At 39.8% G+C, this 27236-nt stretch overlaps 1 protein-coding gene across 1 annotated transcript in view; it reads left to right on the top strand.

Moving 5' to 3' along the window:
• UNC5D (unc-5 netrin receptor D) overlaps positions 1 to 27236 on the top strand; it is a 494853-nt gene that overhangs the window by 61224 nt on the left and 406393 nt on the right.

Genomic DNA, 27236 nt, shown 5'->3' with positions numbered 1-27236 from the left:
TCAGTCGTATAGGAAGTTTTTCATATTCTTTTAAACCATAAGTTACAAAATATTGACTCTAGTTCCCTGTGCTACACAGTATAAACTTGTTGTGTATCTATTTTATATATAGTAGTAAGTATCTGCAAATCTCAAGCTCCCAATTTATTCCTTCCCATCCCCTTACCCCTCCTGTAACCATAAGTTTGTTTTCTATGTCTGTGAATCTGTTTCCGTTTTGTAAATAAGTTTGTTTGTCCTTTTTTTTTTTCTTTCAGATTCCACGTATAAGTGATATCATATAGTATCTTTCTTTCTTTCTGGCCAGAAGGGACTTTTAACAACAAATAATGGTAGCAGGAAGTAGTTCTCAAAAGGGGACATAGTTTAAACTAAGAGGCTTTGTTTGCCATGCACAGGTGGGGGCAGTGGCGTTCCAGGCTGATAAACTGCAGAAAGGCCTAGGGATGTGAGCACATGTATACTTCAGGATCGTGTGTACCACGGATCCAAGTCACAAATAGAAGGCGAGTTAGACACCACTGAGTTATAGTACCTTATGGTCATAGATGCCTGAAACTTTAACAAGTGCTTTATATATAGTAACTCATTTAATCTTGTTACAGCCATTAACTTTTGCTGCCTAACCCACAGCCCATAACTTAGTGGCTTCTACCAATCATTTACTGTTACTCATGAGTCTAGGAGTCAGAAGGGTAATTAATTCTGCTGGAACAGGCCAGGCTTGGACCATCTCGGCTGGATTTTCTCATCTTTGCTCAGCTGGTGGTGCATCCAGTCTGCATGATCTAGAATGGTCTCACTCACATGTGTGGCATCTGTTTTGCTTTTGGGGCAATAGAGATGACTTGGCCCTGTGTCTGGTCATTCAGCAGGTCAGCCAGGCTCGTACATGTGACAGTTACAGGGATTCAAGACTAGCAAGAGGACAAATCTCAATGTTCAAGCATGTTCCAAGCCTCTGCTAAAGTCCAAAGCAGGTCACACGGTCAACCCAGACAGAGGGAGATGAGAAGTGACCCCATGTCTTGAGAAGAGTGAAAATATGTCTGACCAATTTTGTAATCTATACCACTTAATAAATCGCAGTGAGGAAGGTGCTGTTATTGTCAACCCCAGTTACCTTTGAGGTACAGGGAGATTTAACTTGGTCAAGGTCACATAGCACGTATAAGTGGCAAGTCTGGGATTGTGCAAGGAGGCAGTCTGATTCTAGAGTCTGATTCCTACCTGTTCTGTTTTGCTGGCTCCTTGAGGGAGCAGTAAGATAGGTACAGACCATGAGATGCATTGCGTGCTATTGTAAGAAATTGGAATTTTATCCTGAAGGCACTGGAGAGCCACCGTGGAATGATAATCAGAAGACTGACCTGATCAGCTGTACAGTGTAGAAAGCTCAGTTGAGCTAGATGATGAAGAATGAACTATGGGGGTGCCATATTGGAAACTGACTGACCAACCCAGCTGGTCAGTACATAAATCTAATAGGATGCTGTTGGAAGACTGAGCTAAGGCAGTGGTAGTTATATGACTAGCTATACGCTTTTATCTAAGGAAATACGTTAATTTTTTTTTTTCATGTGAAGATGACACTATTGACTGGATGTTAATAGCTTGAAAAAACTATAGTTTCGAGTTTGTAACATTTAGGGAAGTGCAATTACTTTATCATTTGGTAGTCAATAATGAGTAATAAAGGCAGATGATTTTAGTTGATATAAATAAAGGGTTGGAGTTGATAATAGAGGTGTGAAAGGGACTGGAATGAATACATTTCAATACAATACACTGTAAAGATGCCTGTCCCCATTCTGTCTCTAAGTGGAACATATAGATGGTCTTTATTCAGTGAACACAAAACTCCTTTGTGATTGTCCATCTGCCAAACTAACTCACAAGGTGTGAAAAGTATTTCTAGAGAATACTGACTGACTTAGCATCTTAGAAAAAACAGATACACTGCCCTCACTATTTGAGGATGAAAGAAGGATTTTGTTATCTTATTTGATTTAGTGATTTCTGGCATCTTGATTTCTGGAATGGTTCGTGTGAGCCTGAATGAAAATGATTGCAGATTTAATCAAGAGTAGAATTATTTAGGTTAAATTTTTATTGAGCCTGCATTTCAGGTTGATGAGTAAGGAAGGTCACAGATAATGCAGAGACTGGGGAGATTAGTTTTTTTCATTGCTTATATTACTTTGCATTTTTAGGAAATACACTGTCAGATGGGTTTGCTGTGTTAGGAGCCACCAGAGGACATTCATTTAATCACTGAGAACAGCCGTGACAGCCAAAAAGCCAGACTTTGAAAGAAAATGAAATCATACAACATAAAATAATTATTCTGACTTTTAGAGGATAAGGTGATGTCTAAACTTCTAGTAAGAGAATATTGGAGTTTGCTAAGTCCTTTGAGAACATATATTTCAGTTTCTCCATTTCATGGATAAAGATACTGAGGCTCAGAACGGTTCAAGAACACTTCCAAGGTTATGCAGCTAATTAGCTGCAGAATTGGGAGAATAACCCAACTTTCTAGTTCCTGTCTAAGGCATCTTCCATTATCATTTGCTATTTCAGTGGCGCATAATAGTTAAGATTAATTCACGCCCAAATAGTATGTGTCAGAAGGGGATCGGTGTACCCGTTCCTGCTAACATTAAAAAAAATAAAATCAAACAAACTCCGTCCATCTGCTGCTGGAGAAATCTCTTCTTGAACAGTAGCATGGGTTCTGAAGATGTTTAAAAGAAAAGGGTTCTGATAGCCAGCTAATGACCAGCTGACTTCGTTGGCTACAAAGCACATCATAACAGTATCTTGATAAATTCGTCACAGTGAAAGGTATAATTTTTAGCATACCAGCCCCAAATTAAATGATGACAGTATTAGGATGAACTCAGCTAAGGATGCTGAATCACATTAAAACACTGGAAAGAGGCCAACAGATTGAAAACAGAGTGCCCATCAATTAACAATGAAAAACACAACCACCTCTCTAAGTGGACATTCCTTCCGACCTGTTATGTGTTCTCTCCTGCTTCCACTGCCCTGGGAAACCAAGTGACTTGATGAGCTCAGAGTTAGACTGCGAGTAGGTGTTGATAATTGTCAAATATTTTGTGGCTCCAAGCTGATAGTGCCTGTGGTGTCCATGTTCACTGTAGGCATGCCCTCTGCTGGGAGAAGGCAGCTTTTAGCTTCAGGGTGTGCATAACACAACTTCCCGCTGCCAACCTGGTGCTAGTGACTGTCTTCCCTTTTACTTGACTGCTGACCATCCTCTCTTCTGGCTGATACTCTCCCCACCTCCCAACCACCACATATGTTAATACATTTTGAATCCTTGTTGGACATAGAAGACAGTCTCTCTCTGAAAGGGGATTTTACTGTCTCTGATCTGATTTTTTTTTTTTTGAATCTTCACATTTACTTTATTTTTTTAAAACTTTTTTTTATTGCGTTACAGTCATTTTACAATGTTGTATCAAATTCCAATGTAGAGCACAATTTTTCAGTTATACATGAACATACATATATTCATTGTCACATTTTTTTCACTGTGAGCTACCACAAGATCTTGTATGTATTTCCCTGTGCTACACAGTATAATCTTGTTTATCTATTCTACATATGCCTGTCAGTATCTACAAGTTTTGAACTCCCAGTCTATCCCTTCCCACCCCACTCCCCCTTGGCAACCACAAGTTTGTGTTCTATGTCTATGAATCTGTTTCTGTTTTGTATTTATGTTCTTTTTTTTTTTTTTTTTTTAGAGTCATTATATGAGCAATCTCATACGGTATTTTTCTTTCTCTTTCTGGCTTACTTCACTTAGAATGACATTCTCCAGTGACATCCATGTTGCTATTTTTACTATTTAACTCTCAACAGACAACTTCATTCTCTTTATTTCACAATTTGTGGAAGATACCACATCACCTCACGGTCATTTCTGTGGTCTGTTTCCCGTCTGTAGGTTGGAGTCCAAATTCTACATACATGTCAAAACACTTTAACAGGGTTTAGATGGACTAATATGTAAAGAGCAGTTATCTCCCTGGTGGTCAGTAAAAGTCCAGAAATGCTAGTTCTCATTCACCCATTAACAGTAATGAGACTGACAGATTATGTCTCTTGTAAGCAGTAGATAAAGTAAGCGCATGATAAATGCGTAAATCCTTAAGGTAAATACCAAAAGGAGAGGCTTGGAAATCAGATACAAGGTTTGAAGTGGGAAGCACTTCTTACCAACGGTGTGACCTGGAGCAGGTATCTTGACGAATGATCCTGTTTTATCATCCGTAACATTTTAATGATACCTGCCTTTTAGGGCTGTTTTAGGATTTAAAGCAGTTTTGTACATTTAATACACTTATTGATGTGACTACCACATGGGTGTTTAGTAATTATGTATTTTCTCTTCCATCTGAGAACTGTAGATTGTCGATATTTAAAGAGGGAAAAAGTGATTTCCTATTGAATAACACTTTGTTATCCTAAGCAAGTCAGAATAACCTGAACACAAATCAGGCTGTGCCCCAGCCTTCCCATTCTCGGGAAAAATACAAATTTTGACCAGTGACCTGTGGATACCTAAGCTGCAGACTTGTGGGTTTCTGGAAAAGCTGTAACCCATCCGTTCAGAGTGTTATATCCGAGAGTGTATCCTTAGAATGCACAATAATTAATACTTACTTTGGAGTTTCATGTTTCAGAAAATCTGCCCAAGTACATAGAATCTTAGAGGCGGACCTCACCAACATTCACCAAACAAGTCAGCTACTCTTCCTCCAGGAGAAAAAAAAGGATTCTGTGATCTCCCATGGTAGCATTTCATAACCACATGCTGCCCACGTGTAGTACTTTAAGCTGAAAAGGCATCTTCGAGCTCAGCTGCACACATTTGGTGACAAAGTCTGGAATTTTGTACGAGGTGCACAACCACATCATAACTTCCTATTAAAATATGCTGTTCAGGCCAACTTAACAGCTCATTTTTGGAAGCATAAGCGTATCCCCCTCTCCCCACAACCCCCAATGTCCTCAATACTATTGACCTGCTGAACTTTTCAGCCTGCATTTTTCTTTTTCTATTTAAAAAATATTCATTATTATTTTTTAAAAATTGAAATATAGTCAGTTTACAATGTTGTATTAATTTCTGGTGTATAGCATAGTGTTTCAGTTATACATACATATATATTCCTTTTCATAGTCTTTTTCATTATAGATTATTATAAAATGCTGAATTTAGTTCCTTGTGCTATATGGTAGGACCTTGTTGTTTACCTCTTTTATATATGGTAGTTAGTATCTGCAAATCCTGAACTCCCAATTTATCCCTCCATGTTCTCCCCTTTCCCCTCTGGTAACCATAGGTTTGTTTTCTATGTCTGTGAGTCTGTTTCTGTTTTGTAAAAAAGTTCATTTGTCTCATTTTTTAAGATTCATATATGGTATTTTTCTTTCTCTTTCTGGCTTACTTCACTTAGTACGACAATCTCCAGATCCATCCATGTTGCTGCAAATGGCTGAGTAATATTCCTCTGTGTGTGTGTGTGTGTGTGTACCACAACTTCTGTATCCAATCATCTGTTGATGGACATTTAGGTTGTTTTCATGTCTTGGCTATTGTAAATAATGCTGCTATGAACATTGGTGTGCATGTATGGTTTCAAATTAGAGTTTCCTTTGGATATATGCCCAGGAGTGGGATTGCTGGATCATATGGTAAGTCTGTTTTTAGTTTTTCAGGAAATCACCATACTGTTTTCCATAATGGCTGCACCAAACTACATTCCCACTAACAGTGTGAGAGGGTCCCCTTTTCTCCACACCCTCTCCAGCATTTATTATTTGTGGACTTTTTAATCATGGCCATTCTGACTGGTGTGAGGTGATACTTCCTTGTAGTTTTAATTTGCCTTTCTCTGATAATTAGCAATATTGAACATTTTTTCATGTGCCTGTTGGCCATGTGTATGTCTTCATTGGAGAAATGCTTGTCTTCCACCCACTTTTGGATTCTTTGTTTGTTTGTTGTTATTGAGTTGTATGAGCTGTTTTTATATTTTGGAACTGCATTTTTAATTTTCTCCTCTGCTTGTCAGTAATAGACCACAATTTCTTTTTGTAGTTGCATAAGTCACGGCAGAGAATCTTAAAGGGCTGTGTGAGGCTTTCCAAATCCTTGATACAATGTGCACTTGGGTGAAGATCAGATTAACCTGTATTACTTAATGGGATCATCTAGTTCCCTATGACATAATAGGTTCTTGTCTCTCTGCATTGTGTATTTCGGTGAAGACCACTATCACTTTCCATGAGCTTCTGCCTTGTACTCTTTGGAAACGGTGGTTAGCTAAGAGAATCACTCGACTGAATGAAATACATTGCTTTCCACTTACATAGTGAAGAAGCCAGAAAGGAACAAGACAATATTTTGGCTATCAGCTTCTGATATGATCAGAACTTTGTAAAGTGCCCAGATACAGTATGTTCCATCACAATTGTCACATTCTCTTGGGACATATCAGTGGCATCCGTAGACCAAAGAAAAGTAAGGACTACGTATTCTTGGCATCACAGTCTGCTTTTGGGCAGGGCTCTGTAACGCTAGCAGGTCTTACCCCAAATTCAACGCAGGAAGATTTGTTAGCAGGCAGCCCCAGGCTCTCATACTGCCTTTCCGTAAGCTCATGCAGAACTTGACTCTGTCCTAAGACTGCGGCAGGCATGGGACATGGAAGGTGAATTCTGTAGCAGATACAGGAATATGCCAATCCCGGGACCAGCCAACTGCTTAGGCAGATCAGGGATCAGAGTCTCTCTTGACATTGGGGGTCCCTGGGTGACCAGGGTTTCATATTGTAAGCGATGCCGTAGAGTTATTCGGAGGCTGCTGGCTTCCTATATCTTGATCACGTCTCTTTTCACCTATCTCTTATGCTGATTAACAAACACTGTGGTGCAACTTAAGAAAGCCTTTTGAACTGCTGGGTGGGTATTTTCGTCCCCATTTTACAGGCAGGAAACTAAAACCCACAGTACCTATTCACAGGTTTCTTACGAGGAGTACATTAGGAACGCACGCGTGTGATGCTCAGCCCCGCACTTTAAACGTCGTGGGTGTTAGCTTTATTATTCCCTACGAAATCTAGAGGTGGTTGTAGGAAGAAAAATATTTTTTAATGACTACTGTGAATGAAGTGAGTAATACCATTATATGAGCAGATTCTGATGTTAAAGGTTACCTGTATTGAAGGGGTTATTTATGTACTACTTAGTCAAGGATTTCCTTTTTTCTTGTAAAGATGGCCCATATTAATATTCATCACCTGCTCATTTCTTAGACATGTTAAATTCCAGATATTTAAGGGTTCTTAGTCCTTATGTAAAGAATTGAAAACAAATAGGAGTTTTCTTTCTTCTTTTTCCCTCACTTGCTTGCTTGCTTTCTTCCTTTATTCTGTCCTTCTTTTTCTCTTTAAAATAGGAAACTGTTCTTCTGCAAGATTACCTTATAAATTGACCAAGACAAAACATGTGTAAATCTTCATTTCACAGACTCACCTTCTAAGCTTCTTGGGATTAGCATCTGCTTTGGGTACATCCCTTTCCTTCTGGTCTCATACTCCCGGTGCCAATCTCTTGCTTTCACATAATAACATTTTTAGATTCCAACCCCCTCCCCAGCCCCCGCCTGCCCAACCCGAAGGGACTAAATGAAACATTGTGCTTTAATCCGCTCTCCGACCCTGCTTTCTCAAGAGGATTTAATCATGATGCCAACAGGGAAGAAGTGGATGCAAACTTCCCTCATTTGCAATGCATGTTGTGTCTGCCTCCTTAAAGTAAAGGTTAATATGTTGATTTCCTATTTATAGGTAACTTAATGCTTCTAATTTTTTCTAATCACGGCACAAGGTTTTGGCTCAGTACTACAATTTCTTAAGTGATCTTTCTAAATCGCTATAATGATATGATGAGTTTACTACTCTCCGAAGAGGTTGGATTGACAGGTTTAAAGAGAAATCATACAGTACTTTTTTTTTTTTTTTTGCCACATATCTAGTTATAGCTGCAAGCCCTTCCATTAAGCAGGCTGTATTTCTGGATGATATATCTCTAGGCTTTTTAAATTTTAGCCAGACATTTCTGCTTTGGCAGTCCAGATTTAACAGTAGGGTGAATACAACCGTCAATCTATCAGGGTGGGATCAGACAATACTTAATCTAAAAGCTGAACGAATACTACCCATCAGAGGAAGTAGATATTAATTCATTACATCATTTCCATTTCTGACATTAAAAAAAAAAACAACTTGACATTTTAATGTTTTTCTACTTTACTTGTTTACATGGATTAAACTTTAGAAAAGCCTTTCTTGAGCCAGTGTGAGACCTGGGACCATCTTGAGGAAGTAATCAGTACCAAACTTTGCCTCCACAGACTAGTACTCGTTCTCTGGAAAGGAATGGGCTGCCCAATTGGTTTCTTTATGTTTTTGTTGTGTCTACTTGAAACAACCTTTCCTCGAAGTCACTTGGTTTCTAAGGACATGCCGTGTACCGCCATTAATGAGTTGCAAAATCACCTGTCTGCCCAGCTTCCACTCTGTCCTTTCCCATCTTTGAGTGCTTCTAGAGACTATAAACTATGAAAACTATACATTTCTTTCAAGTAGAAACGAGTCTGAAGGTTCATTCATTTGTTCAACAAAGATCACATTATCGGCTCTTTGTTGGAAGCATTCTGTTAGGCACTGGAAAATTACTCCTGTTAACATCAAACATAAATATGGCACCTATAGTGTATGGAGCAAGGTTCTAAGCATTTTCACCTGTATTAGTCTAGTTTTCTTTGGAACATCCATAAGGGGCAGGTACTCCTATTATCCTCATGTTAGTGATGAATAAATTGAAGCCCAGAAAGTTTATGTTACTTGTCCAAACTATTAAGTGATGGAGCTGAATATTTACCCAAGCTGTATATCTCCAGAATCTGATCTATCAAACCAGCATATGGGTAACCCCTTTACAAAGACGATTGATAGCAAAGTCATTGGCTTCATCAGGCTCGTGGGTCATCAAGTTGTCCATTTTTGTTCGGAAAATTTCAGTTTCTCAAGAGCACATCGTGTACACAGGTTCTGGGCAAACATAAGAATAATGACCAGTCATTCCATTCTCTTCATTTAATGCATATTTATTGAATACTTACTATGTACCAGGTAGAATACAAGACACTTGGAGACAAAAAGAGGAATACTTAAAATCTTTTCCCAATTTCATATGTAATTTAAATTGTTCCTTCCCGCGTTTCCATCTTTGGTTTTCCTGCTGTTTTGAAGTAGTTAAAACGGGTAATGTAGATATCAGAAAAGCACTTCATGAATTCTAAACTGCTGTGCACATATTCGGTTTTGTTTTTATCACTGCCTGCTCTATTGAACAATTTTTCATGCGCCCCCCCCCAGGTAACTTCAGCCATTTGTTAATTTCATGTATATTCCAGCTTAATGATTAAACTTGGTGTTTGCGGTTACTGAGTAAAAGACACCTAGTCAGAACTGCAAAAGTAATCAGCACAAGACAGCCGAGTTGCTAAATGAAAATGAATCTTGTATGATGAAAAGGAAGCTGCAAATTTACTTGGATTTTTCTGTCAACTTAGCAACTTGCTTGTGACTGATTGAACAATGATTGAGACTCAATATAATGAATACTTTTCGACCAGATCCTCTTACGGCAAAATAGGCTTTTGTATGAGAAAGGCCGAAGCAGGGTGTCCCCTTGCCCTTGACTGGAATGTTGCAGGGCAGTAGTGGGAGTCCTTTAACATCCCTTCCAACCCTGAATGTGTTTTCTGATTTTATGAATAAAGCGACTGAGCATCAGACTGTAGTAACACATCGCTGAAGAGGGCACGTGAAGGCGGGCAGAGAAGGGACAGGTCATGGCAGGTGGGGAAAAGCCAGAAGACACATTTAAAAGGCAGGGCAGGGAAGGCCAGCTGGTAGTTAAGACTCAGAAGACCCACAGGAAACCCCAATGATCGGGGTCTTTAGTGGAAAAGAAATAAGATAGAAGCTGTCAGCACCCTGAGAACATTAATTCTGAGGTGACGTTCATGCCGGGGAGTGTGTGATACAGGACCCTGGATGAGAGCATGTCTATAAATATGTTTGACTCCTGGAAGCAGCTTCCTTTTAATGTATTTTAAGGCTCAGCTGTGGTAGAGTTGCAATGAACATTGCCCCCAAATGGAATGACTTGTAGAGGGGGAAATTTGTCTGAATTAGTGGAAATGGTCAGATACGTATTTACAAGAAGGGCAAAGCCAGGAAGGTGCATTACTCCAGTGCCTCAGCAGAGCGATGAGCGGAAGGAACAGCCCTTAAAATTAGACGCCCAATGAGTTCCAAAACATACAGCCATAAAGATATTTTCTAAACCATGTTTCCCAAAGGATATTTCAGTGATGAGCATACAGCTCACTCACTTAAAACTATGTAAATTGTATCCGTTAATTTTTAACCTGGACCAAATGGCCTTTCCAAGGACCACAGGGATGCTCTTTTCTGGACCGCATCTTCTGCCTGTCCACTTCCCAAGGGGCATGTGGGCTGACCCTTCTCCCGTCAGTGACCTGTGCAGACAGCCAGTATCAGTTCATCCCAACATCCCAAGATCTAAGAGAGCATTTCCAGCTTATGGAAATTGTCACATCGACTGTGGCAGAAGGGCTGTTTCCCTTTGTCCGGACTTCTGCGATGGCGAGTGAGGCTTGGCAGGACTCCTTTGCCAGGGCGAGTGTCTGAACTCTCTCTTCTGCATTTATTCTAGGTATGTCTCTGTTGAACAAGATGGTTATCTGTTGCAGGAGGCACCTGGGAAGTTGATTCCCAACCTGCTTAATTGACTGCAACTGCTCTTTCTGAGCTGGGCACGGTCTGCAGTCGGGGAGCTATGATTCTCTTCTGATCCACAGTGATGGATTGAAGGTGACAGCCTGAGTTAAAGTTCTAAGCTCCCAGCTGGTCAGTAGGTTTCACAAGTACAGTGTTGCAAGAGTCATTTCTCAGAAGTGTGAACCCGGAGATTTGGATGTTTGAGGTGACAGCTGTTAGACATGCTACTTAGAGAGATAACTCATGGAAGATTAGGATAAGAAGGTCTTTGATTTTTGGTCTGTCTGATTGGGAAATTGGGGTAAGGAAAGGTCTCCATGGACATTTCTGCTGTTTAAATGCCAGGATGGTTTCTTTCTTCTGATTGGAGTAACACCAGCAAAGATTCAGTGACCTCAAATCTCAGTCAATGCAACTTTCGTGGAAGGTATGTGTATTTGTAAATCAATTTAAAACCCTAGAAAAGATACCCTGGAAATCCTTTTTTTTTTTTTTTTTACAGAGATTTACTTTTGTGTATGTACCTAATGCTATTATTAGTGGTGTGTGGCTAATCCCTTTGCAAAGTCACAGATAGTGGTGGTTCCAATTCTTTTAGTCACAGACAGTAGAGTCCGTGACAGTTGTGCACTTCAGACAATGAGTACTTTTATCCTCCGCAGGGAAGTAAAATTAAATCATCATTTGCAATGCTGTTTTTTTTTTTTTTTTATTGTCAAGTCTAAACATTGGCGTTCAGCAAAACATCCATTCACTTCCTGGCAGGGACCCAGGTTCGTTTACTCTTGTCAGCTAATAGCTTCAGTCAGGACAGAGGTTCAAGCTCTTTTTTTTTTTTTTCTTCTTCTTCTTTCCTTGTTTTTGCTGTAATAATGATCCAAATGCCGTTTTTAAAAGATGTCTGTGGATCTCTTTTCTTGTAAACTTCAGTTGGTATTGGGCCCCTGATATAACATAGCAGTTCCCAAGGCAGATAGGACTTGAATTTGAGAGAAAATTTAAATGTTCCAGTTCACACATCCATCATATACATGATCAAGTCAGACTACAAGCCCAAGGTGGAAACTTTCTTTTGAGGCATCTGTATCTTATTTGTATCAGGAGCAGCCTTTATTCTTGGTGCCCTCAGAGGTATCCTTCCACAGGATATTCACCTTGAGGTGAATAATACGTTTTGGATTCTGGTTTTGTTACACACACACACATACCCCACTCATTACACTATTTGATGTGTGACTTGGTGGAACTCCTTTACTTTTAAGGCCATCTTTTTCTCCGGGTTTTCTTTTTTTAATTTTGTGGACTCTAGCCTTTTCTTAAAAACAAAAAAACAAAAAAACTCTTATGTGTATGACATCCTCTAATTATCACTGGCCCTCATACAATAGATATAATTTCTCTCTTGTACAGGAAATTATACTCAGAGAGGTTAATTGGCTCAGAGTAGAGCCAGAATTTGATTTTGGAATTGTTCACTTCCCGACACCTTTTTTTTTTTTTTCCCATGCTGTAATCTCCAGTGCTTTGGCCCCTTTCCCATCATACAGGAAGTTTGCATATTTCTGATCAAAAGGAGAAAGAGAAAAGATGGGCTTCTTTCAGCATATAAAGGTTGGGTAGGTAGAGAGTATTCCCAAGTTCTTGGTTTTTATTGGGGTGACTTATAGCTGAGAAAAAAAGAAAAGTTAGAGATGTCAATCTTGAAAATATTAAATTAGATTGGAGTTCTAACAAGACTAGACCAGAACCAGGAAAATGCTGAGCATTGTATTAAGTTCTGTTAATAATGGCTGAAGTCACCCATAATTTTAGTTGTGTTGCAGTATTTCCTCTTCCCTGACTCCTTTCCATATATTAGGCCATGACCAGGTTTGCTATAAAACTGAATCAGTAAAAAATCAAATCAAATCAAATCAAATCAAATCAAATCAAATCCAAAAATAAAAAGTCAGCCCCTGGAGCCCAGGACAGCTTGCCCGAGGGTGGCCTCACCCTCAGCAGAATCAGTGACTTCTGTGACCTCTGCACGTGCCTCCAGGACTGTACTGAACTCACTGCATTATTGTTCACTGTTGCCCTGCTTGTCTCTAGATTTGGATTTCTAGCACTTGATCAGGTATGAGCAATGCTTTATTCAACTTGTAATAATAATAATAACATGTAATGCATCCTTATTAATTCCAGGCACTGTGCTGAGTACTTTTGCTTGCATTATCTCATTAAATTGTTCACGTGTACAAGAGAGAGAACTAAATAACTTTTGGAGATTTAGTAGCTTGTCTGAACTTTCACAGCTGCTAAGTAATTTGTCCAAAGGCACAGACGGTAAGTTGTGAAGCCAGATTTAAACTCTAATTTTTTCTAACTCCGTTGGCCATGTCCTTAACCCTAGTTCACACTAGATTTCCATGACTTAATGAAGTATTTGCCATATATTAATTGCTCAACAAAAACTTCTTGAATTGGAAAATAATACGGAGGCTGTTCTACTGAAATAAACACTAGGCTTAGAAGATAAAGGATTGAGTTAGAGTGATGCCACATTTACCTTTGTGACCACAGCAATTCACATTACCTGTCTAGGACTCTTGTTTTTGCTTCATCTCTAAAAAGAAGGGGAAAGGGTTAAATGAGGCCTAAGATCACTTCTAAACTCCGGCGAATAAAACCACCAGTGGTACTCAAAAACAAAAACAAAAAAAAACCCACAAGTGGTGACTAGAAAAATAATTCAAAGTCACTAGCCGATGCACCAGTTATTGGGCAAATGGCTATTGCATTATTCCAGTCGCTCTTCTGTTCAGCTGTAGTGGTATAATTCCATTTAGATCCAATCTAGATACATTTTTGCGGGGCCTCTGTCATTTTTCAGAATGTTTGAAAAACAAAATGCATTTAGGCTTCTAACCCTCAGTTTGGAAATCTGAAATATACATAAGATGATATGAACGAGCCTCACTTTGATTACCATATAGTGGCATAGCTGGGGGCTGCAATAAAAAAAAAAACCTATAAAATTGAACTTGATATGAACCGTGACAGGCCTCCTTAATGTGCAGATGCTCTGGCTTTCAAGTGGGTTCTTTCACTGTATTATATGAAATGTGGATGAAGTGATAAGTGAGTTTAAAAATGATTGTGTAAAGTGAAGTTCACTGATACACTATAAAATGTTTTGCCCCAGGGAGACCAAAAGTGTTAGGGAACCTCATTTCCCTTCTTTTAAGTACTTTTCTGGGTTGCTTAGGGCTGCCATGGATGGGTTAGTTGGTTCTTTGTTTGCCAAGTTAAGATAATCTTTGCCTTGATTTTTTTTTCCCTTACTTTGAAGAATTGTTATCCAAAAGGGATTTTTTTAAGAGGTAGAAAAAAATAAAGGCACAGAGACTGAGAACGAGAAGAGTCAGGAAAGAGAAGAATCAGAGAAAAAGGAAGATGTGTGTGTGTGTGTGTGTGTGTGAGAGAGAGAGAGCAAGAGATTAATTCATAAGCCAGTGCAGACATTTGAAAGCGTTTAAAGGCACAGGGCAGTTATACTGCAAAGGCCACTAGGCTTGTTTTAAGTGCAGTGATTCCCCCCACCCCCAATTAAGACACAGAAGTTGGTGAGTGTGGCAGCCACCTTCTCTAGCAGTTTGGAGACCTCCCCCACCACCCAGCACTGACACGGCCCCTTCCCCAGCCACCATGGCATGAATATTCAGCACAGATTCCTTTCCTCCTGCATATGGTGGAATGTTCCCTCCACGCAGGCGGCGGTGCCGACAGGGCTCAGGAGGACCTTTGGATTGATGGAGCGGAGGAACCCTGCATCCCCTTATCTTGCCCTTGTCTCCCCTCGTGTGCATTGCTGGGCTGCTGGTTCAGTAGTTAACCAGAGAGAAAAAGCACCTGGGGCTTGTATTACCGGTCAGGTCCACTGGTCTTTGAACGTGGGCCAATCTTTACATAGAAGTTGTTCTGATGTTTCCTTTAAATTCTAAACCAGTCATTCTCATGAAGAAGGGTTGATTGTCAAAGTGCAGCGGGCGCGGTCCAACCGCCTGCCATAAGGTAAGACTGCGCTGTGGATTCAGCCTTCCATCCCGCCTCTGTCACCACTAACGGTAGGACGTTTGCCACGTGTTTCTACCACTTGAGCCTCACTGGAAAATAGGAAAACAACTTGCTCTTCATCCAGATCTCAGGAGAGGTTGCGACGACAGATACGAGGTATAGTTCCCAGCATCAAGCCCGTGTTCCCTATTGGACGGTCACTATTACAATTTTGATGGCTCTTGTTTTCTCTCTTGCTTGAAGGTGGTAAACTTTTCTTCTGCCGTAAGGATGCCTTCCATTGACCCATTTCTAACATGGGGTCAGCCTTAGAGTGACCTGATCAGTGCCTTCTGTTGAGGGATAAAATCATAAGCTTTCTAATTCAGGCCAAAACTTGCTAAAATTGGGGTGGACACTAGGAGTAAACTCACCTAGCTGTTTTAAAATGATGTTAGATTCAGGTTTGGCTCTCAGTCTGCATCGTTTTGGAGGCTTTTCCTTTCTGCTGTGCTGCAGCAGGGCAGGCTTATTAAAAGCTCACTATCAAAGTTCATGGACTGATATTGTCAAATGCAGATCTTCAGTTCAAGTGAGGAGAGTGGCAGTAACAGCCACAAGGAGACGCGGTATCTTTCCTTGGTTTCTTAGTAATACTTTGCGGAGTGTTGTTCGAAATGCAAAGGTTTCATCTGAGCTCTTTTAAAAATTGTTTTCTTTATTATTCTTTAACTTATTTTTTAAAATTTCTTTTGGAGGGAGGTAATTAGGTTTATTTATTTTTAGTGGACGTACTGGGGATTAGACCCAGGACCTCCGGCACGCTAAGCCCATGCTTTACTGCTGAGCTGTGCCCTCCCCCACCGAGTGCTTGTTAAATTTAGACAGCTCTTTTGTTTTCGTTGCTACAGTTGAATGTGTTGAATTCTGATGCTCAGAGCCTTGTTATCAAGTGTACCCTGTGGTTTTAAAACATAAAATATTGGTCATTAGACAATATAATTATACCCAATCAACTATCAATTATGTAAAGGCAGATTAGTCATGGCAAAGATCGAACAAGTTCTAGACACTTTTATTTCGGGGCCAAGGCATTTGATGATTGGGCTACAGCTCGTTAGTGCTAAATGTTCATCCCTCTGCCCACCCTCACACGTCAGCTGCAGCCGAGGCCAAACAAACTGAAATGTCAGAGTTTGGAGCAGAGAAATGCTCAGCAAGAAGAACGGGTGGCTCGTGCCCCAAAACCCTGAACTCTCAGAAGGGTTTTCAGCTGAGGCTTTTTACGGGCCAGCTGAGGGAGGGGCAGCCCAGGGTCTGTGATCAGCTGTGCACAATTCTCTGATGGTTGATGGTGCACAGTCCTTAGGCGCCAGAAGGTCTGGGGGGCTCCATGCTCATGATCATCAAGTGGTTAGTTTCTTCCATTTGGTGGTGGGTTTTAGCATCTGAAAATCTCAGGAAAGATGCATGAGATACTATTATCTGGTTGCTTCAGAGGGGAGCCACAGCACAGGATGTGGGAGATGGGTCTGTCCTGGGAAGGCCCCCAGAGGGTCCTGCTCAGTCACAAAAGCCCTGGTCCTCACTCCATTAACTACACTGACACAGGACCCCTCAGAGTGCCCAGTCTTGCTTATACTTCTGAGTTGGGTTAACACACGGTTTTAATTAAGTGCTCACTGCATAATTTTCCAGCCAGGTGGGCAGAGGAACGGTCCCAAGTCTCTGATGGCCTTATGAACAAGCTGCTCCAGGATCAGAGGTGGATTTCCCACGTAGCTAAAGACGTATGAGTTTTCAACCTCCCCCTCTTATAGACCCCCTTCCAAATTCTGATTTGGGTCTCACTTTTAGGTCTCTCAGAAGTTAGCATTTGTTTCAATCATGATTTGAGGGTAAATCTCTTACCGCAAAGCTAAAATTAGAACATAGGATGTTTTATGGCAATATTTTAAAATGTTAAACAACACTGCAACTTGTCTTGGTAAATCACCAATTACCCAGTGTTCTGATCTTAGAAACTTTGGGAGGGTCTCAGAATCAGCTCTAAGTAACTCTAAGTGAATTAACCATCCGTGTCAATAAATGTTCCTCTCAGAGAACCTTTCCCCCTGTAGGAAAGGTGTGGCAGAAGTCTGCCTTCAACACAGAACCTTTTTGATAATTTTTTTAACTTAATTTTATATGCAATGTAGGCTTACTGCTTTACGTAACTTCACAACCCAAGGGATTGGAAGAGCAGACAGTGAAGAAAATAGATTAAAAGAACAAGTTAAAAAAAAAAATCTTACCTAAACAAGCAAAAAGTAAGTGTAGAGATCTGAGGCAGCTGGGAAAAGACAGAAGCAGCTTCAGTAAGAACAGCAGCATCGTGGGGCCGTTCAGTGTTGGGGCAAAGGGATCAAAACCAAATTTGTCCTTAAGGGTTTAATTTGCAGGGAGGTAGCCAAATCACTAGTTAGAACAACAGGCATCAATTAGGCCTTCATATCTTACAGAGTAAAAGAGGTGATGCTGCCCTAAAGTAAAACTGAATTAAAGTCAATGTGCTTCTTTTTCTAAGTAGGGCATTTTATAGCATCTGAGGCTGTAGACTCTGGTGGTTAAGGGCACGAACTTTGGAGTTGGACTGCCTAGATTTTAAAATTTAGGTATAATTAATATACCATCAATGCACGTATTTAAAGTGCCCAGTTTGAATGCTGATCTATATGGTCATGTGTGAAACCATCAGCACAATTAAGACCATAAACGTAACTGTCTCCTGCAAACATTCCCTCATTCCCCTGATGAATCCATCCCTCCTTATCCTGCCACCCCTCTCCGGGCAATCCCTGATCTACTTTGTGTTGCTATAGATTAGTTTGCATTTCCTAGAAATGTATATACGTGGAATCAGACTATATGTGTCCTTTTTTGGTCAAAATTCTTTCGCTTTGCTTGATTGTCTTGCGATTCTTCCTTGTTTTGTGTAGCAACGTTTATTGGTTTTGATCACTGAGTAGTATCCCATTCTGTGTCTGTGTGACAGTGTTTATCCATTCACCCGCTGATGGACATTTAGATTGTTTCCACTTTTTGGCTATTACACATGAAATTGTTATGAGCATTCACATACAAGTCCTCATGGGCACATGTTTCAGTTTCTTGGGTGAATACCTCGGAGTGGAATGGCTCGGTTATATGCTGGATGTATGTTGACTACTTGGATTTAAACCTCTGTCGTTCCACCGACTAGCTGATGACACTGTGTTAGTCACTTAACCTGTTTGATAGTAGTACCGAAGGCCCGAATTTGTTGCAAGGATTAAATGACTCATGCTAAGCACTTAGCCCTGTGCCTTGCTTGTAGTGAGCCTTTACAGTCTCAATTTTATATATATATATATATATATTTAAAACTTTAACAGTTTTAAAATTTAGAAGATTTCAGTCCTGAAATTTGTCAGTCGAACTTCTCAGGAAAGTTGATTCATGTGAAAAGTGTTTATTCCACCATACTGCATCATAGTGGGTCCAACTCTATTTCAAAGATACACTTCCTTAGAGCGTGAGGTCTGTGTATGGTTACCAGCTAATGACATACGTAGAATGATGGGCAATTGACTTCAAAGTGGTAGACCGAAACAAGAGATTTCAGTTTCTAAAAGACTGTTCGTATATGAAAACACACAGAATGGATAATCACTTTAGTAGGAGTTAGTAATAGATGTCTGCTTACACATGGGGAGTCAAGGATAAATGAGCTAAGGAGAAGAAAATGCACTGGCCATGCTTCTCCCTGGTTAGTGTGTAGTAATTGAGGAGTCATCTCTAGATGGAGGGCTAAGACGCCTTCCTTATTAGCCAGGCTGCTTTGGGGACATCTCTGCCACTTAGAAGAAGGAGCTTCCAGCTCAGAAGTCTGTGATTCTGTGACATACGATGTGGCAGGACACTTCCTTAACCATTCGGGCACTCCCTAGAATCTAAACGCTGAGTTGAGTCATTGGTAATTAAGCCCATGGAGAGTTTTATGATGGCTTAAGGAGAGGCGTAGTATTTTAACGCATTTGTGCGTGAGCCTTCACTGGTCTGGACTCACTGCTGTTATCTGCTCTGAGTGCTGAAAACCAGCCAGGTATCACAAGTGATGGAGCTGACGGTCAGGTTAGAGGGTCAGAGCAAGGCAGTCGCCCCCCGCCCCCTGCCCCTCCATGTTTGCTTGAAGGTAGTTCAGACTGGGGAGGTACACGGACCTTTTTCTTTCCTCCCAAGGGTGGAACAGTACTTGTTCTTCAGGAGACTCTCCTGAAGATGTGGTTTCTCAAACACAAAGCCCAGGCAGACCCAAGGCAATGGTGATTTTTTTTAAATTCCGCTTTATTTTTAGCTTCCCTGTTGTTTTGGATAATCTTTTCTTGTCAGCACTGCCTCGAGTGAAGTTAACCGTAATGGCGCCCTTAAATTGACACCTGCTTTGTGTCTTTTCAACTGACAGCTGGATGAACAGATGCCAATGAGCAATTGCCGTTCAGTAACCCCCTGAACGATTTCGTCAGGACTATCATGTGCATTGTCCAGATTTATTTATTTATATGTTTAGCTGCTTTTCCATGAGTAGTATTCAAAATGCTGACCCCGTCGTAGGAGAGTAATGACTTAGAAATACTGCAATGGTTATAAATTCTGATACAACACATCATTTTCAATTGCTGAATGATTTTTCTTTTTTCTTTTTACTTTTTTGCTGAATGATCTTAATGTTGTCTTTTTTTAGACATACACATGAGGAGACAGCATTGCCTTTATTTTTTTTTCACTTTAGCTATTTTCTTTTTCTTTTCTTTTCTTTTTTTAATTGAAGCATAGTCAGATTACAATGTTGTGTCAATTTCTGGTGTGCAGCATAATGTTTCAGTCATATCTACACATACAGATAGTCCTTTTCATATTCTTTTTCATTATAGGTTACTACAATATACTGAATATAGTTCCCTGTGCTACACAGTAGAACCTTGTTGCATATCTGTTTTACAAACTACTATATATAGTAGTTTGTATCTGCAACTCCTGAACTCTCTATTTATCCCTCCCCACCCCCTTTCCCTACTAGTTACCATAAGTTTGTTCTCTGTGTCTGCGGACAACATGTCTTTAATAAATTTCAGTCCCTCTGCCCCCTCATCTCAACATCACCACCTTGCAGTGTGCAGGAGAGGATTTTTGATAGGAGTTTTTGACGTGTATGCTAAAATATCTTCAATTAAAAATAGGTTATTTTCTTTGAGGAATCCTCAGAGGCAGGGGTATCTTATTTGGCAGTACCTCATTTAGATCTTGCCCTTAAACAGAATGCTTTCTTTCCATTCCGACATGAGGAAGTAATGTTTGGGGTCACTACTGACACTATTTATGCATTTAGCCTATTTGGTGGATCTGCTGGGATGGAGTATGTGTGTTAACTTCAGTTTCCAATCATCAAGAAAGCAGTCAGCTTCTCCTGCAGAGTCAAGAGAATGTGCCCCAATTTGTGGGCAATTCCTTTTAGCATTCTGGTGTGGTACACAGCATACACTGGATTTTACTCCCTTCAGTAAGTCTCTAGAATGCTTTCTCTCAAACAGACTCAACTTTTGATTATCTTTGTTGGAAAAACTATAAAAGCCTCATTCTATGCAAATATGGAAACACTATTATCTTTCTGTATTCTGAAGGGGGAAAAAAAGCAAATCTAATAGTCAAGAAAGTCAGTTGTTGGTTTAATTTCGACGTTTCCAAAGTGGTAATCATATTTTTAGTTATTACTGTCAAAGTTATACATTATTAAAGGTTTGTGTTTGTGATATTTTTTTCACTCCTGTATTATCCAAATTGATTGGCATGAGGTAAAAGTTTAATTTGCCTTTTGCTTTCTCGTTGCTTTAAAGTGTTTGCAGAATGCAAATGATTGTATTAAAATTATTGTGCAGTATTCATAATCAGAGTTCTAGTTCAAAGTTTTCAAAGGAGACTCAAGATGACACCTCCCACATTCATCCCTTTGTTCTTGAATCTCTATATTTTTCTACCCAATTTCTGGGGAGTTAAATGGTCATTTAACACTAAAGTAATACATATTCCCCTTTAGAATGTAGAAATTTCACTAGCACATTTTCTTACATGTTCTCTCTGGTTGTCAAATGCCAGTCTCCCAAAAGGGAAATCTGATCACATTTTCAAGTTTCTTATTCTTTAGGTTTTTTTTTTCTTTTTTTATGCTGAGCAATTAATAACAACTCACAGGAGTGTTTGTGTTTAAAATTTAGTAATACCTCCGCAATATTCATTTGAATCACGTTTGGTTTCATGTGTGTGTCTGTGAAACAAGAGAGGCCAGTAAGATGATTTACCAAGGAATGGTGTTTGATTCCCTCGGATGGCTTTAAGAACCAAGTCATCTGAGCCAAAGAGCAGTGGATGTGTAACTCATATTCAAATTTTCCAACAACCTTGGAAGTTTTCTGTTAGACACCTGATTACTGAGACCTGCTGCAGGGTTGGCTTTGGGCCAGTGGAGCCAAGGAGAAGTTCTGGAGAGAAAAAGATTCTATTCCCATCTCTGACCTCAATAGGATTTTTTTCCTGGCTCATTTAGAAAAGATATTCCATATGATCCAGCAGTCCCACTCCTGGGTATATATCCGGAGGAAACTCTAATTTGAAAAGATGCATGCATCTCAGTGGTCATAGCATCGCTATTTGCAATAGCGAACACATGGAAGCTACCTAAATATCCATTGACAGATGACTGGATAAAGAAGTTGTGGTATATACACACACACACACACACACACACACACACACACACACACACACACACAATGGAATACTATTCAGCCATAAAAAAGGAATAAAATAATGCCATTTATAGCAACATGGAAGGACCTGGATATTGTCATACTAAGTGAAGTAAGCCAGAATGAGAAAGAAAAATACCATATGTTGTCACTTATATGTGGAATCTAAAAAAAATGAGACAAATGAACTTATTTACAAAACAGAAATAGATTTACGGACATAGAAAACAAATTGTGGTTACCAAAGGGGAAAGAGGGGGCATAAATTAGGAATTTTAACAAATACACACTACTATATATAAAATATATAAACAACAAGGACCTACTAGCACAGGAACTATATTCAATATCTTGTAGTAACCTGTAATGGAAAAGAATCTGAAAAAGAATATATATATCTGAATCAATTTTCTGTATACCTGAAACTAACACAAAATTGTAAATCAACTATACTTAAATAAAAAAGTGCAGGGAGGGTTAGGAAACCTGAGGTAGTTGTGTACTGCTGGAGCAGAGAGCAGGTGACAAAGTAGAAGAATGCATCTGAACCAGAAGACAGGGACCAGATGATGGGGAGAGAATTTTCAAATCTCCATTCCCACAAAAACACAGACAAATTGCATTATCACAGTGATAGAGAATACTTCTCTGGTAGCAGGGATACACGTTTATAAATGAAAATATTCTTAGGAATGCCTTGGTGTTGGACATCCTGTCCAAGCTCAGAGAAGAATACAGTAAACTGTTGAATAACAGATAGGCAACTAGCAACTTGTTGTGTGTGAGCCAGTTATTTTTACTCTGTAGGTGTTTATTTAGTAACTAGTTGCTTTACTTCAATATGGTCATGAGTTTGGTGTGCTTGAGGGTTTCCATGCTGTTATAATGTGTGGATGAAAACAATACGGCAACAGATGGAGTTGGAGAAAGTGAAGATCTCTGCGTGGTCACTGGGATGTTCTGGATCTCCCATTTTCAATTTACAGAAACTTTCTCTCTCCTTTGTCTCTGGTTCCCAGATCCAATGAATATTGTTCCCTTCTTCATAGTGTGTTTGGTCATTTGGGATGCACAACTGGGAGAAAATAACTGAATGTGTATATACTAGTTGACAGAGTGTGAGTAGCAAATAGCACTCTGATTTGGTGACCCTAGAGTTGAGATTTACTTAATCGCCATACAAGGAGACATAAATATTTGTTGATTTATTACCAACCTTGAAACTTAGGGGCCAGAATTTTCCAGTCAGATGTCAGGTGAGTGAAAAGTATTTTGGTCAAAACTTGACACTTACCTTTCTAAGAGTATAATATTTTTTTTAGGAGGATAGAATAGTTTTCTGCAGCTAATATCCCATAGTTTTAAAATGGTTGATTTCAGAACCTAGGAACATACCCTGACCTATGACAACTGTACTAGTAGTTCACCTAATATATGATCATTCACCTAATATATTTTATGTTGACACAACTCAATCACAAAGATAACAATGTTCAGGAACTATAATTCTCACAGCAAAATCCTTGAAATTTTTTACCATATAAATTGTGATGGAATAACTCAATTTTTTTCAATATAATCTGGAAATGATTTTTATAAATCACTCAAAACCATGTCAAATGTAAGACATTCATCACCCATTTTTGATATATACCTAAGGGGGAAAAAATGGAGGGCTTACTTTAAACAATAATTCTCTTTAAGTAGAGTTGCATGTTACATCAATTTTAAATCTTACTTGACTCAGTCTTCCACATAGAGAGATTGTAAGCAGAACAGCCAAAACTAAAATGGGCTCGGCGCAGGGGTGATGAGGGAGGAGCTTTTGTAGGGAACATTTGAAGTTAATTGAACTTGATCACTGGGTATGCTAACAGCTATTGGATTTACTTCTTCCTCTTCTTTTTCATCATTTTGAAATATTTTTGGCCTGTCATCTTGCTGTGACCTTTACACAAGTACTTGGAAGAAAGTTAAGATGTTTAATAATCATGCAAATTAGGCAGAACAGACATCTTTGAGAGGAGAATTCACTAATAGCAAAACATGTTATTAACAAGTGGCCAGTGATGTGGCAAATATTTTGTGTAAATGGGATTAATAGTGAAACATGCAGCAGACAGCTATTATTTTTAAAAAGGGAGCAAATCATACTTAACTCAGCTTTATGAGACAAACACATATTAAAAAAGATGTTTCAGTGGCGTATGCAATAGCATGCATTTTTTTTTTCAATTTTTTTTATTTAGGGAGAGTAAGGCAAACTGTCCAACACTGCAGTTTTACAGCAGCCTAAGTGACATTCTTCACAGCATCAGTGCTGTAGAATGTAAGTTTTATTTTCTTCTTTTTTCCCCTCATCTTCAAGACTTGGCTCTCAATCTTGTAACATTCTGAAAATTTTAACTTACCATTGATGCATTGAAGTGATTTTTCTCCCAGGTTATTTGCAATCTAAACCAAGCCCTTCAGGGAATTTTTAAGGCTCAGTGGAGCTCACAGATAGAAGTCCTGTAAATTATATAACATTCAACGACCCACAGCTATGAGTTCTGACCTCTTCCCGTGACCTCAGAATCCCAAGTAGATTAGATCTTGTCTCGTGGACAGGCAGAGAGTAGGAAGGCTACTTTTGTTTCCCAAGACTCATTCATTGTGTGAGACCTGATCCTCTATTGAGTGACCACATACGGAGTTTATAAAATTGCTTACTGTGTCCCCTTCTGATTCGAAAGATGTTGAATGTGGTCTTCTGTGATATGTGTAGGAAAAAAGGAACTGTCAGGAAAGTTGTCGGTAACCCACCATCTGCAGATAAGGGGAGTTGTGGGTGGGAGGAAACAACCCCCCAAAACCATCCATGGGCTTGGTCTGTCACATAGAAGAAGTTGGGGGGCTGGAAGACTGCTCTGCTAAATCCATCATTTACTGAGAAACACTGAAGCTGTCTAGAGCAGTGTTTCTTAACAGTGTTGTTTTTTTAAAGAACATTTTTTTTTTATTGAGTTACAGTCATTTTACAATGCTGTGAACAGTAAAGTGATGTTAAGCCATCATCCTAAGGAAAATACTTGGTACAAGCCAGACTCCTGGGCACAGCCCCATTGTAACACAATCCCTGGAGAGACGGTGTGTCATATACCACCACCCCCCCCCATTTAGATTCTACAGTTGTTGATACTTTCCAAGTTTCATTTGTATCTCTCTATATATCTAATATGGAGGGGATGTTGCTGTGCTGTTTCAAAGTAATCTGCAGACAGTATGAAATTTCATCACTAACTGTATAGGAACATTTTAAACAAGTACGTCTAGCAACATTTTATACAAGGTACAATTTGAAGCCAGTCCTCCAAACAGTGGTTTCCAGACTGTAACATACATCAGAATTGCCTAGAGGTCTTGTTAAAACACAGTCTCACTCCATTCTCGATTTACCGCTGATTTACCAGTCCACCTGCTCTTGTGGGGAAGCTCTCAGCAGCCGCCCAAGAACATGCCGCAGTCTCACACTCTTGCCTTCATCCATGATGTATGGAGAGATCCTTTTAAATAAATGAGCAAGTGTCCTGAGTAACATTGTCCAAAGATTGTCCTTTCCATCCTCAAATCCTGTGACTGGGATCACTAGACAGAACTGTGATGTGTTATTTTCAGTGAGGTGCCTTTAACTGTCCAAATGCTGCCTTGTTTGGCCCCTAAATCAGTATTACATGTTAAAAGTTTGAAAAAAATTCTGGCCCCACCCCGAGAATTTCTGATTCAGTAGGTCTAGGTGAGACCAATAAGTCCGTGGTTCCAACAAGCTTCCAGGTGAGACTGACGTTTCTGGTCTGGGGATCACATTTGGAGAAGGGAATTGATGTTGTAGTAGGTTGAGATACAAATTGTTTTCAGTGAAGAGTCCAAAAAAAAGTAGTTTCTCATCCATTCTATCAAGCTTCTCCTCTTTTTCTTTGCTGCCTCAAATTCCTATAATTGAATGAGAAGGAGGGTCATGCTTTAAATTGCATAAGTTTTTATGCCCATCAAATGTGTTCCTTTCTTGTTACTTACTAAGTGCTTCAGCGAAGAACTTCTATCCTGGATGAGAAAACCAATGATGAGCAAATATGGTGGGTAACGTTCAGGCAAGAGACACAGAACTCAGGTGTGCTGGGTGAGATTAGTGGCATTTTAACACTTCTTATTCAGTTTGGGTGCTATTATGGGGAGACGGTAGCAAAGGAGGGAACTTCGGGTATGGTGTTGTCACTGTGTAGTTGATACTTCATGATCTCGGAAGAAGTAGGGAGACTAGGCCTGGGAATATGCTCACGTGGCTTTCTCTTGTGGACCTTGCTGGACCGGAGCAGCAGATACGCTGGAAATGGAAATGCCAGAGGAGTTAGCATGAGGGAATTGATGAATAAGGATCCCAAGGCAGGGACAGCTCTGAGAGCAGCTCTCAGCATCTCCCGGACATCTCCGGCAGGACTGGGCTCCGGGGTCAGGGTAACCTGCTCAGATCTATTCCGTGCATCGGCTTCCTTCCCTTTTCAGCTTCCCACTGCTCACTGTGTACCTGCAGGCATGGTCATCATCCACTCACTGCCTAGCAATACGTCCCAGAGAAACCAACTTCTACTTGGATCCTAGTCTCGTAGGTTGCTATGGGGGTGGGGAGGAAAGACTACCAGCAAAGCTGAAACTTCAGTACCGGGGGACTAAACTGAACACCCAGGGGGGCACATATATAACAATCTGGACTTTAAATAATGCTTTACCAAATATACTTATTTTATTAGCAGCGAGTGTTCTTACCAAAGAATTAGAGAATTCTGGTAACCAAAACCTAAATATTTAAGTCATCTAGCATCTAGAGGTAAAAGTAGAGTAAAATCTTGCACCGACATGCACCCCTAACCTGATCCACAGGGTCGAGCCTCCGAGCAGCCTCATGTTCAAGAGAATGCATCCATCAACTGAGGAAATTCAAAGTAGCCAGCTTCTTCCACATACTTAACCTTTAAATATTCCAGTAAATAAAATTAAAGTATGTGAAACATGGTAATTCACCTCTAACATTTCCTTTTGTTCCGTTCACACCCATCAAATGCTGGGGTAGCTCTCACATCTTTTTTTAACTACAATTTCTTCCCAAATAAAACTCCTATTAAAAATATCCACCCAGTGTCAGATTGGTATTACTTATCCACCTCTCCTTTCCTTTTTCTTTCTAAATTTATAGGATATTAGAAATCTAAAAGGAAATAATGTGACTAGTTGGGTCCCTCCTTAGAAAGTTTAGGAGAGAAAGAATGCAGAAGCTAATCCCAGCCTCCCTTAACAGGTGGGGGGAAGGCAGGTCTGAAGACATTAATTAATAAATAATATATGTCCTATTACACAGATATTTATACCATGCTTTGTTTTCCTTTGACAATTTTTTTCCACTTAGCAATGCATTATATACTTTGCT

The sequence above is a fragment of the Camelus ferus genome, chromosome 26, assembly GCF_009834535.1.
Source record: "Camelus ferus isolate YT-003-E chromosome 26, BCGSAC_Cfer_1.0, whole genome shotgun sequence".
Taxonomy (NCBI): domain Eukaryota; kingdom Metazoa; phylum Chordata; class Mammalia; order Artiodactyla; family Camelidae; genus Camelus; species Camelus ferus.
This window is presented reverse-complemented; position numbering and strand designations above follow the sequence as displayed.